The sequence below is a fragment of the Trachymyrmex septentrionalis genome, unplaced genomic scaffold (genome assembly GCF_001594115.1).
Source record: "Trachymyrmex septentrionalis isolate Tsep2-gDNA-1 unplaced genomic scaffold, Tsep1.0 scaffold87, whole genome shotgun sequence".
Taxonomy (NCBI): Eukaryota; Metazoa; Arthropoda; class Insecta; order Hymenoptera; family Formicidae; genus Trachymyrmex; species Trachymyrmex septentrionalis.
The window spans coordinates 3,397,027-3,410,890 of record NW_017306059.1 but is presented as its reverse complement, the minus strand read 5'-3'; positions in this window follow the sequence as shown (position 1 = coordinate 3,410,890).

Below are 13,864 nucleotides of genomic sequence, written 5' to 3'. Positions count from 1 at the left end.
ACACAAAAAGGATAATTATTTTAACATGTAGAATAAAACTGAATTATTTATCACGCAATTAAATTTGATGAATTTTACAAGCTAAGCATACGTTAAATAAATACATAATAAAATTATTTCTATAATTCCATAAAAGAGGATTATCTGCCAATTTACAAAATGCTAAGATATATATTTCGCATCGTCAAGAATTATATTAGAGAATTTTTTCACTGAGATCCACTTCGAATAGTCGCAGCGAAAAGGGTGTGCCAGCCCGTTCGTCTATTAATACCGGAATATATTTCAATCGATCGAAATAAAAATCGGCGCGCGATACGCGCGTGCGTGGACGCGTGCGATTTGCGTGGGTGCGTGGGTGCAACACGGGCCCAAATAGACGACGGAAGGAAGAAAGGCGGCGCCGCGCCGCGCCCGCTGGCGCGTGCGCGCCTCGACGTTGGCGTCGCGACGCCTTCTTGAATGAAACACCCAACAGTCAGTCGCATCGAGACTTCCACCCTCGCATCGTTGTTATTCCCCGGGGGGTACCAATCAAAGGGGACTTGTTCGAAGGGGAATCGCGTCTTCTCCGAGATAACTGAGACTTACAAGATTGAAACTTACGAGATCGAAAATTGAAGGGTGCAATTAGTGGTCTAATCTATCTTTTTCATTTTTTAAAAGTTGAAGAGATTGAATTGCTAATCAAATTCGACTTAGATCTAGATTACTTTATATTCGAAGCTCAAATTGGAATTAAAATTTCTCAAGTTTTTTCATAAAAAGAAAGGGGAAATCGAACTGCTGTTGCGTTGTAAAAAAAAATTTTCTTATCTTGAGTTTTAATTCGAAATTTTATCGTGAAACGAGCAAAACTGATTTCTGCGAAGTTCTTATATGTATTCTTGTTCTTGTCCTCATCTGGTTAAATCTATTTCGCGTTTCTTTGCATCCTTGTCTTTTATTTTATACTTTTTATTTCTTATCTTTTGTTATCAGATTTATCTTAGTTATCTGAATCTCTTACTCCTCTTCCTCATAATTTTATCGTATCGTAATGCTTTTCACCGGAAGTCACTGCATAGAATCTTCGATTTTGTGCATCGTTAAATCATTCGGCAGAAGAACAAACGTTTATGTTGTGTGTACTCATAATCACAATTTGAAAAAAAGAAAAAATCTGAGAGAAGAAAGGAAAAGAAAATTTGAAGAGGATGAGAAATTACAAAGAAACGATGTTATCATTATATCGAATAAAAGAGAAAAAAAAAGAACATCAAGAAGAAAGCTATAATCGCATCATCTTCCATAATTCGCGCTATAATAGAAAAGAAGAACGTTTTTCTTTGATCTAGAAATCTTAAGCCATAAAAAATTATAAAAAATACTTATAAAAAAAGTTTATCTAATGAAGATTGACTGGCAGTTTGAGCTTAACATGTAAACTTATTCAAACATATGGATAATCACTCGATTAATGACGAGATTGATCTTTCATTTTCAAGAAAGCTAACAAGAAGAAATAAAAATAGGTCTATGCTCAACGCAAGACTTTCAGAAAAAGATGGACGTTTCATTAATTTAATATTAATTGCATATCCCTCGTATTACGTGATCTTCGAAAACATGAAATTTAATGTCTGAAAAGAATGTTGAACAAATATAAAATGGCTATACATATTATCATTACATCGAAAGTGTGTCACAAGCAAGTGTTAGAAAATTTCATGTTGGAAATCCCGTTACGAAATCTCAAATATCTCTTTCATGACATTGGACTATGTAAGTAATTTCTGTATCATGTAATAATGCAATTGTGATACGGTGGATATTTATAAAATCAGTAGAAGTATTTCTTAAAAACTGCATTCAACTTAAAATGAGTTTTAATTGATGATTATTAATATTAGTAGTATCATTACAAATATTAATGTTTAGATATTAATAATTTCATAATATTTCCTTTTGCGATTTATAATTCTTATATCAATTATATTGCTTTTCTATATTTATATATTATTCTTAAAAAAAAGAGAATAAAAGCTCGCGTTTTTTATACTAATATAAATAAAAATGCTTCATTTCATAGACTAACGTTAGTTATCTTAAGTCTTTTTATTTATGGAATTCAAATTATTAAACAATAGAGCTACACTGAAAGAAAAGATTGATTGCTGTAATAATTTAGATAGTAAAATATATCATAGCATTTTTAATCAGTTGCAGCAACTAGTTTTTGGTTGTAGCAGCAAATTTTTAGTTTTTGCATTAGCCTATCCACAATATCAGTATATGATAAGCTAACGCAACTAAAAATTTGCTGCTGCAACCAAAACCTGGTTGCTACAGCCGATTTAAAAATGCTATGCCTTATTTTACTACCTAAATTGTTGCAGCAACCAATTTTTTCTTTCAGTATACTATCTAATCGGTAATTTAAAATTTAAAAAACTATGAGAGAGAGACAGAGAGAAAGAAAGTGAACTTGAAAAGTCTATTGTCATGTGTAAATTATTTATATACATAATTATTAAATTATAACACAACATGCGTTATACGATGGATACATTTATATACATAATTATTAAATAACATAACACTATAACTATTCTTCTATGAGCCATGTGAAATTCTGCATCTTTGATCAGCCTATCGAATTTTTAAACTTAATTACAAACTTTATATTGTACTGCATAAAAATCTGAAAAATTATTGCATACTTATAAAAGCTTTAATAAAATTTTACTATTATAGAAGTCGGATTCTATTTTATTTATATTTATTTTTATATATTAATATTTTGTATATAGTTTAGTATATAGTTTTGTACATATAGTTTACCAGAATTATCACATTCAAAATAGCTGTAACTTTAGTCAAAATAGATTGTAACTTTAAAATCCAATTTCAATTTAGCTAGCGAAGGATTATTAAATTATAATTATTTATAACATATGATAGATGTTGATCTATGATCAATTCACCGAATTTCTCTCATCGTGAGATAATCGTCTTATTGAAATATGTGTAGCATCATATACGTTAGCACATGTGAAGTAATTTTCGAAATGAGATAATAAGAGAGTAAAACTCGTTATAGGATTGAAACGTGGATTTGGGGAAGTGCCAGGAAAATATCCCACACGATACTAAACTTTATTCGCGTTATATTTACAAGACAGCTAAGTTGCGTACTTTCGTGGCCGAGAGAGATTGCGAGATGATATTTTAATAACATTTGGCAATTTGATAACCACAAATTTCCTTGCTAACTAATGATACTTGAGCGTTAAGGATGTATTACATTTTTTTAACAAAATAAAAAAATTATAAAAAAATTATAAACTTTCTATATCGTATTTGAAAATAATATAAAAAAATGTAGCGACAATTTAGAATTTTAATTATTAATAAAATTTTTTTAATTATTTCAATAAGAAATAATGTTTTAAAAAATACTTAAGATTAAATGAGAAAATTTTCATTTAAATTATAAAATTGAATTGTTAAATAGAAATATTGAATCTTGTTGAATTGTTTTATATGTATATAACATTTATTTTTATACTGAAAATCTAAATTTCCTGTTCTAATCACTTTTTGAAACTAATATACGTAATATATCCTTTAAAGCGCGATGATAATCTTATGTCTACTTCGAGACAAATAAAGATAAAATAAAAAGAATCTTTTTTAGCAATTTGATTTTATTACATTTCGTATTACAATCGAATTTTTATTAAATTGATTGTCGTTACTACAAGATTCTTGAGGAATGAAATAGTCCTAATACTGCTCAACCTTTCATAACAAGATAATAGTTAAATATAATACATAGAAATATAATGGAAGATAAATAATATCATCCTCATTAACTCGTACTTATATGTATTATTTGATGACAAAATTCTTATTGCTTAACTTTTTATAACACATTCAGTTTCACATTTAGTTTCGTCAACGTGCACTTGCGAAGTAAATAATTGCAATGAAATTGCGTTCGCGAATTAATTCGCAAGCGTATGTACACTCGACGAAAGCACCACGGCGGGCATATTAAATGTTCAAATGTATTCGTATGAATATGAGTATCCGTTACGTAAGGGGAATCTTAATATAGCGAAACACTCGCTGGATCTTAGCCACACGAATTTCGCACGCGGATATTCGAATAGCACGCCGTGCGGGTGGAGAACGTGCCCACTGAGCTTTATCGTTACTCGATTTCAGATCACATTGGATCGTACACGCGCCGAGATGAGAACACATATGTGAGCGAGAATAGACATTAAGCTCTCGGAGCTTTATTCCAGCTGCTGGGTAATTCTATCCGGCGAGGAAGAGGAAGACAGAAGTGCAGAGTTCTTCTCGCTCTCTCTACATTAAATTAATTGCGGATCTATTTTCGAAATAATCACACAGTTGGGGTAGAATTTTGTTTTAGAGATTTAATAAAGAGTGAAAATTAATTAGCCCTCTCGAGAGATTTATAGAATAAAAATTACTTCGAAATTTGTGAAACATAAAGACGATGTATGTATTTTCTAGCACGTCGAGTATAAAGTAAACACGCTTTCTCCTTAATACTTTTCTAGAATTAATTCTTCTTATTCTTCAACAGGGAGCGACAAGGCGATTCCAAGTTTAAATTCAAATTTGGCAGAAGAATCGCGAAGCGAGTTCGATTTAATGCATCGATTAAATCCAGTATTACTGATAGGAGTAAAAGATAATCTTTGATGTAACGCCGTTATGATCATCGCGTCAGTGGAATGCGAGGCGTTAAAATGGCAACAATTAGCGTTGATATGCGGTGACGAAAAGGTAAGTACAAAATATCTTTCGCGATCCTGCGACATCCTCCGACACGCGATCCGTCACACGATCATTTCGCGTCATTTACTAAACAAACAGACTGACAGACGCCTCTTCCTATTCGCATATTTTCGACTCGCTCGTATGTGCCAAGATCTCGTGTCGACTTGATTAAGTCGTCGAAATCACGCCAGGCATCATGCCGATTAATACACTTTCAAGACAGTCGAAATACAACAGATATATCATTGTTCCACCCATCGAAAAGCGTTATGTCATTCAGACTAATCCGACATGTAGCCTATATATTGACCATAATCACACTTAGCTGAGAAGCAATTTCGAAGCTTGCGATGTCAAAAGTAAATTTTACCAATCATTGAAATAAAAGATTCTGTATTGCTTCATTTTTTCTCATAATAAAATCTTTTCTGTATTGTCATTTTTCTTATAGGCACAAGAAATCTAATCTTTTTACGTATTAGATAGCTTAGTGTTAAAACAATTACTTGTGAAGATCCGAATTTCGATTTCGACAGTTGCTATCTTATATATACCAAAATAATTATCTGGATAATGCGCCATTAGATCGATTTCTTCAAACTGTTGTCCAGGTGCTGAAAATTGTGTTAAAAATTCCATGCCTGCACTACGGCACTGATAGGTTTACAATTAATTGTCCAAATATCAATATAAATTATCAGTACCGTAATGCATGCATAAAATTATAATTTTTAATAGCCAATCAAGGAGTATGGATAATACAAATAATTAAATTAATTACAATTATAGAGCGTTGAGAATTAGCGCGAAAAAAGATACGTAAATGATAATAATAAAGCTTTAATGGCAATTAATCACAACATAATTTTTAAAATCATACATATATTTTAGCCTTAATACGAACTCCCTCATTCTTAATAAAAATTACAATGTTGGAATATTCGTAATATTGCGAATGCTTATATATCACTAAAAATTTATTATTCAATGCTCTTTGATTGTAATTAATTTATTATTTCAATATTTAACACCCGAGTAATAGTTTAAAACAATCATCGATATAGTGATAGACTATCCAAACAATGACTTTCATGTCTATATGATTAACAATAAGATGCATTCAATTAAATTATTCTTATTAATGAAATTAGTTTTGAAAAATATACTACTTATACTCTTAGTTAGATCTTACTTCACATGAAAGTTATTATGTAAACAGGAGAAAAGGTATGAGATAGTTCTTAATATTGTGTGTGCAGAAATAGACGTTATTTTTTAAACATTTTTTGTTAATAACTTTTTAACAAGTAATGACCGATGGTTAAGACTTCTTTAAAGTCATGATCTTGACAACGTATATCAAGGTCAAAGCCATTGGGGGAAAGTCTTCATTTTCATTTTTATTGTTAAAAAGTTTACGATTGACTTAATTTCTAAGATTGAACATAGCTTTGGAATCTGATTTCCAAATGAAGATTTGAGCTTACAATTAGTTAACTATATGTGTTGATCGTATCTGTAATACCACAAATATTATCTATCCTGGAAATGGTTCTCGATACGCGACGCAGACTATGCTTGGTCATACAATAGCGATTGGTAAACCGCTTTCTTTAGACACCACAATTTGCTCCGCCAAACCTTTCAACGTATTCGAATGTTTAAAAAATATTCTATTGTGATAGAAACCCAGGTAGCACCTATTGGTTTGGATATATAGTTTTATATACGTTTTATAAACGGTTTCTAAAACGTGTCTATAATATTCTACAAATGTTTAGGAAATCGTATATAAAATCAACATGTGTTACTAATGGGGAAATAAAATATCTGAATCACAAACTGTCTCAAAATAATCGATGACAAATAATCACAGTATTGCATTCCTTGGAGAACAGAAACTTTCGAGCGATAATAGCCGCAATAAATAAAACTTTAAAACAAGCCTGATCTTCCAGAATAAAAATCGCGCAGGTTGAATTTACAACCCGTTGTCCTAAAAATTGTGTAACAAAACCAATGAAGATGCCAAGGTTCATATATAGAACTACAATACTTTTACATTGAAAATTTTCAATCCCAATCAAGAGCTGCGATGCAATGTAAGAAGAATCCTCTTTCATATGAGAGATTTGTTGATAAAGAGATTTCGCGAATCAACGGTTGTTTCAAAAGATCAAATAATGAACACAGGTAAGAGAAAGTGGATAATTCCGAATATGTAGATAATTTTGGAAATTTTGCTATGACATAAGCAATGTTTGGAGTGTTGGTCGAGGGTGTGTCTTTTTCCGCTTTGCTGCCGCTGAAATGGAGTTCGCCAGCAAAGGGGAACAGGCCGATCCTCCCGCACGAGCAAATAATCTTCAGCAACGGCAGACAAGTAGCAGTCGTGCGACACGAAAGAATCTCGCCTGCCACGAATCGTCATGGTAAGTTAATCCCGTCTAACAGGACGCAATAAAACATCCATGAAAATAGCTATAACGTTTTTTATTTTTATAATGGCACTCTTACATTTTCTATGAAAATAGCGTTTATTGATGATGAAATTAACACAAAATGAAATTAACTTGGCTGACATGAAAATTTCTTTCGCATATAATTTTTTAAAAATATGTGGAGATCATAATCAAAGGTTTCTAAATTACGAAACTATATAGAGGAATTCATGAAATAGAAATAAGGATTTTAATTAATTAGTGTTGCATTTCAATCTTTGCTTATAAAAGATACTTACTTAAGAACTTATTTTCTATCTTTCTCGAAATAGAATTAAAGATTGGAACGTGCTTGTATTTTGTAACGATTCTATTCATATGTTTATATATTTTTAGTCGTCCACTCACGTTTGTTCTCTTCGCGTTCTTTTTTTATTACATCATAAAAACTCTAGGCTCTGGAGTGTACAATTATTCCGACGATCGGGTTTTGTTGGCTAGCAGCCGACAAACTAGGAACTAGTACTGACTCCCGTCATAAACGTTGTACCAGTTAATTAATGAGTATTAGCACGCGAACTCTGGACCACACTATTGAACGTAGAACCGATTTTCGACGCATCTGTTGTATCTGTCATCGAGGATGTCGGCTTTGGAATGATATACCGACAAGTTGTTCGGTTCAAAGTCAATGGCCGTACGATGTACCGAAAATAAAGGTAAATGAGGGGGACAAATACTTCTATTCGCTATAATAAATTTATGTCGGTCAATTTATCCTGCTTTTGCATCATTAAATCCAAAAATTAATCAGAAAAATTGTATTCAGGATATACCGAGGATTATAATCTGTAAGATTGCGAAACGGATGTGAAATAATTAAGTGTTTCTTTATGTAATATACAATAATTATATACACATCTGGATAAATTACATATGTTATAGTTTATTACCAAGATGAGCAAGAGGACGTCCGTATTTTTGAAGCAACATAATAATTAGCTTTAGTTAATTGTACGTGTATGCAATGGGACATCGTGTATTTAAAACAGCTTAATAATTTAAGCCTTAAAATAGATAATTTAATAAAATTAATTAATTAAAAAAAATTTTTTATGAGGATCATATTTCAGTTACTTGATTTTAAATTTTCAATAAAATTCTTATGTCTTGCGATTGCATGAATCTTATTTAGACTTGTTTTGATAAAAGATTGAATAAATTTTTTTTACGCAATAGAGACCGTAATGTGTAAAAATGATCAGTAAACCATTAATGCCCGTTTCTGCTAATGTAGATTAAACTTTAATCTCAGTTTAACTTATTCTTCATTTAAAAAAATTTTTTAAACTAGAAAAAAAAATATATTTAAACTGAGATTAAAATTAAACTACAGAATCAAGCATTAGAGATTATTTAATTCTAATAGTCAATGCAATCCACTTTAAATCATTAAATAATTCACGAAAAATTTAGATTGTATGATAGAATTTAGAGATTTTTAAAAATTAAAGAGTTCGATGATACCAACATCTTTTAATTTTGTGAGCTCTATAGTTTAATATAATTTCATCGCTTATTTTACAAGCTATATAGTGTTTTTAAAATAAGAACTATATAGTACCGGTCGCGAATATTCGCAGCGGTCATCAAAGAAATATGAAATGATTTATAGGTGCGTTTAACGATGGTTAAATACGGGACGAGAACGTCAGATTTTAAATGTTATATCCGGCACACAAATAGGCCGTCCATTATAATCCGTAGCGACTATGCATTTTGACAATGGACATTTTTAATCGACGCGTCGCAAATCATCTCTGTACGCTCTTTGTGGTCGTTCATGCTGTCGCACAACTTGATTTATGAACGTTAAACGTTTTGTTCGGTCTATCTTGCGAAACGCACTATCGCCCATAAAAAACATTAATTTGATAATAATACTTCGAAATTGCTACGGTCATCAAGTGCATCGGTTGAAGTCACTAGATAACTAAATCATCCTTTCACATATTCATTTTATAAGAGCTTTTAAAATTGTAAAACTGTATTATTTTAGCATTGATAAGACATTAGATATTTTCTTTTGGTTTATCATTATGATTTAATTGCACAATAATAAATTATACGGACATAAAATATTATTAATTAACGTATTAATAATTATTATTGTTAGATACAATTATATACTATTATTCCGTTCAGACAAAAAAAAAACAAGTGGACCATATTAACAAAATATTATTTATATTTGCAATATTCAACGTATTTTTATATTTTTTTATATTTATCTGTATACAATTCTTCTAACTTAGGATCGGAAAAAAAGTGAAGAACGCATTTTTTACAACCTCCTATTTCTAACAAACAGATACTACAATCCTGTGTCTATTTTTGACTAACTAGATGCAGCGTCGGGATAGACATTGTTAGTGCTCGCTTCTGAATAAAGCCACGCTCAATTAAGAAGTCGTACAAAGCGACGAATGCAAAATACTGTACTCCCGGCGTTTCTCAGCTAAAATCTTCACGTGTTATATCGAGGTGACAAAATGCCTTGAATTTATACGACGCTTATAGCTTTCAAAATCTTCACACGCAATATTATAGTTCGCAAGAATCGCAATATTATAGTTAAATGTATGTGACACGAGAAAGACATGCGAGTCTATCTAAATTTCGAAAGTTATATACAAGACTTTGTTGTCACTGCCTATCATACTTGAGAAGGATACGAATTATAAAATTAAACGACTGATTTCAACGAGATTAGAATTTCGCTTTTTGTAATATCCATTATAAGTAAATTATAGCGCATAATTCGACACTATCTGAATAATCTCGGTGAAATAAAAAGGCATTATATATTTGCATAATATCGGAATAATATTTAAGAATTTCAGATACAAAGTGTTAAACTTGAAAAATTATTACTAGAAGAATTAGGTTCTTCGCATCGTGTAATATGGTAAGATTTTTCCTTATTTAACGTGGGAAGATAATGATAGAGAAAGATTGTTATGTCAGCCTATATGGATGTTAATGCTTAGATTATATATTATTTCTAACGCAATAAAGAAAAATATAATTTGCAAATAATTGGGATGTACTCATCAAATGAAATTAAAGTAAACATAAACGTTTTGACTTTGGATTTGAATCCTTCTCAATGCGGAAGTTAAGTACAAACAATATTAGATAATTTTAAAAAAGCACTCAAATCAATAATCGAAATTTACTTAATCTTAATACATATTTCTTCGAATAGTTTTAAGTAAATATTTATTTACTTAAGATATATAGTTAAATCAAATTAATGGTTTTTGTATCCAATAAATATATATTTAAATTTATTTAAAACTATTCAAACAAATATTTATTAAAATTTAGTAAAAGTATTTCTTTCAGTGTAGGCAATTTACTCATATTAAATTTATTATTGAAACTCCTACAAATATTAGGTATTATTTTATTTTGATATATATATAAAAACAACATTTGCAAATTGAAAAATAATTATTACATATAATATATGTTATTGCTTTCTATCAAAATCCATAATTAGATAAACATTCTTCTCTACATAGGAGATTTCTTCCATTTCTTCCAAGCAAGATACATCATGTTACTTCGATTGGTTACTCAAACTGAGTACCAAGTAATATTTGTCGTACGAAGTAAAAATAGAACTTCTCTAATTACATCACTACTATCATTGTTTCCAGGCTGTGATAATATTTTCAACGATACGTCGCGCTTGAAGATGTAAAGCAGCGTTCGTCTTCGAGACGTCTTCAGTATGCGGAGAGCTTTGGATACTCCATTAGATCTGCGTGTTTCTCGACGTGACGATTCCAGCAACGAGTTCCGAGGAAAATAGCGAGCAAGCACGTAAGGAAACACGGTAGAGCAGCGGATCTCACTTGCTACCGAGTCAAACGGCTGCTACAGCGTTGCTTAAGATTATTTCTGTCATCGTTTCTCTCGCGCTGTCGCGCCTGCCGCCCCCGCTTTCTGCCAGCGCTTGTGCGCGTGCCAGCGTGTTCCTCGTAAATATCATCCGTGGATCGTGAACCTTTTGGTTATGGCAACGTCGGCATGATAAACACGAAAAGATGGATAGGACGAGTGTGATACCAAGTTTCCACGAGTTTAGTTTTCGTCGTCAGACACGCGGAAACGGGCTTCCATTCACCGCGATTTTATCGCGGTGATTGTTATAAGGCGCATTTTTCCGTATTCCTTGTTGCGTTGAGAAAACGCTGGTTAACGGTTTTATTAAGATATTTTATTAAGATATTCGTAGCTTATTTATTTCAGATGTTTATTTTATTAAGGCTTTTTTGCTTACTACTACAATATTATTTCAGATTATGACGTCAGAAATGAGGGTATACAATTAAAATTCTTATAAAATGTTTTACAAAACATAGGAATGTTTCAATAAAACGACGTTTACCATCGATAGAATCGATTTGTAAAATATATATACCGAAAATTTTTTTTGTTTCGTTAATTAATAACCATATATCTAGAAATGAATAGTACAAGATGAACGTGATACTTTATGCTAAAACAAACATCTTTTTCCTTTAACAAAATTGCTGATAAATAAATCTGATAAATAATTTTTGCGATTATTTGTTAACTTCAACCTGTTCTCCTGCAAAAACTATTTATCGGACGCAATTTTGTTAAAGGAAAAAGTTATTTTTTTATGCTAAAACGAATTACTTTATCCTGTAGTAAAATTACGTTCAATAAATAATTTTTGCATTTACTCGTATAATTTTAACCTGCTCTCCTGCAAAAACTACTTGTCAGACGCGATTTTGTTAAAGGAAAAAGTGGTTTGTTTTATCATAAAGTATCATGCCTTGTAATCCGTATGCGGGAATTTAGAGATACCCTATATATATATAGAAATAAATATGATTCAATTTCTTTCTAAAAGAAGATATTTTTTGATATACTTATGTTATGAATCTATTACTAATTGCAAATGTTGTTTTATTGAAAAATATTTTTCTATTCAAAAATAATTCGCAAGAATTTTTATTATGTGTCTTCTTACTTTTGACGTCATATTCTGAGAGGAGTGATGAGTAAACAAGAACCATAAGTAAATAAAGATCACTGAGGAGGGCAATATATGTATGTATATTTTATTTATTTATTTATGTATATGTAATATTTTATAAAATTAGAAAATATATTATAAGTTCATAACGGTGTGTGATAATTATATTTTAATAATAAATCAAATATTAAATAAAATAATGGCTGCATTTCAGACAAGTTCAAAAAAGAAGTTTATTTTGAAAGATGTAATTAATCACGTATATCTCGTTGTTGAAATTAAGTATGGCCAATATAAATCCTCAAATTAAAAAGTTCTTTTAACTTTTCTCATCGAAACAATCAGGTTTGTCTTAATCCGCGTGCAAGATTTCCAGTTTTCTTAGAACTCATAAAAATTGAATATTTAAACTTTTTAACAGAAATGTTTACCTCTTTATTTCACTTTATCTCGACATATATTTATATTAGCTAAACATTTCAGCAAAACAAGCTGACGTTATCTATCACCAAAATGAGGACAAATAATGTCAACTTGTTTACTAGAATATATATAGATAGTTAAACATAGTAGATATCTGAGAGATCAATTATTTCACTTAAGAGTTGGTTATTTATTCGGTTTGAAAAAATTTTTAAAATGTGGCAAAACGCAGTAAAGTTATGTCTTTCGCACGATTCGATATTCGCCGGTCCGATATGTAAAAAAAAGGGAGTGATTCATGGGAATTGTCGCGGGAACGTCGGGGAAATTGACGTCCATAAATTGTGACCGCAGCTGCAATTACACCAGGCAAAGGCGCGTCGTGATTCCGAGCGTCGCGGAAGGCGAACACTATGAGACGGAATCGCGTGTACGCGTTCGGGTAATTATAGTTCGTTGGAAGGGAAAATTATGATTATTATGAAAGAGCGAGAGAGCGCGGGGTCGTTCACGCCACAGTCGCAACGCTTATCCGGATAATTCTAACTCGATGTCACATCCTGTTGTATCCGGTTGTAAGCGTACTCCCGATTCTCTAATTAGCTCGCTATATCTGTAGCGGCGGATATGTGTCAAAATGTAGACTTATCGCCATCTCGCGTGTCCACGGTACGTCCGTTTTGCATCGACAACTTCCGGATAGTAATTCTGCCTGATTTAAGCCTCTAATAGCCTCTTTAATATATATATATATATATATATATATAAAAGTATAATATTATATTATTTTTAATCGTAGTACTAAATCTTCTTCATAAATATTTTAAGTGTAAAATTATATCTCATAATAATCAGTAAAATTTTAATTTTTTTTTCCTCTCGATATATTAATTTCTCTTAATAAACAAAATATTTTCTTATAAATGAATTTATTTTTAATTTTATGTGTCATAAGTCGTAATACATATTTTGAAATGATATTTCCTAGATATTTTTCAGAGAATATCAAATAAATCTTTAATCGTTTTTTTTTTACTACTGGTAGAAAAGTTCCCAATTAGTTAACCATCTTGAAACAAATATGTGTTCGAGTGATATAAAAAAAATTAATTAATTAAGA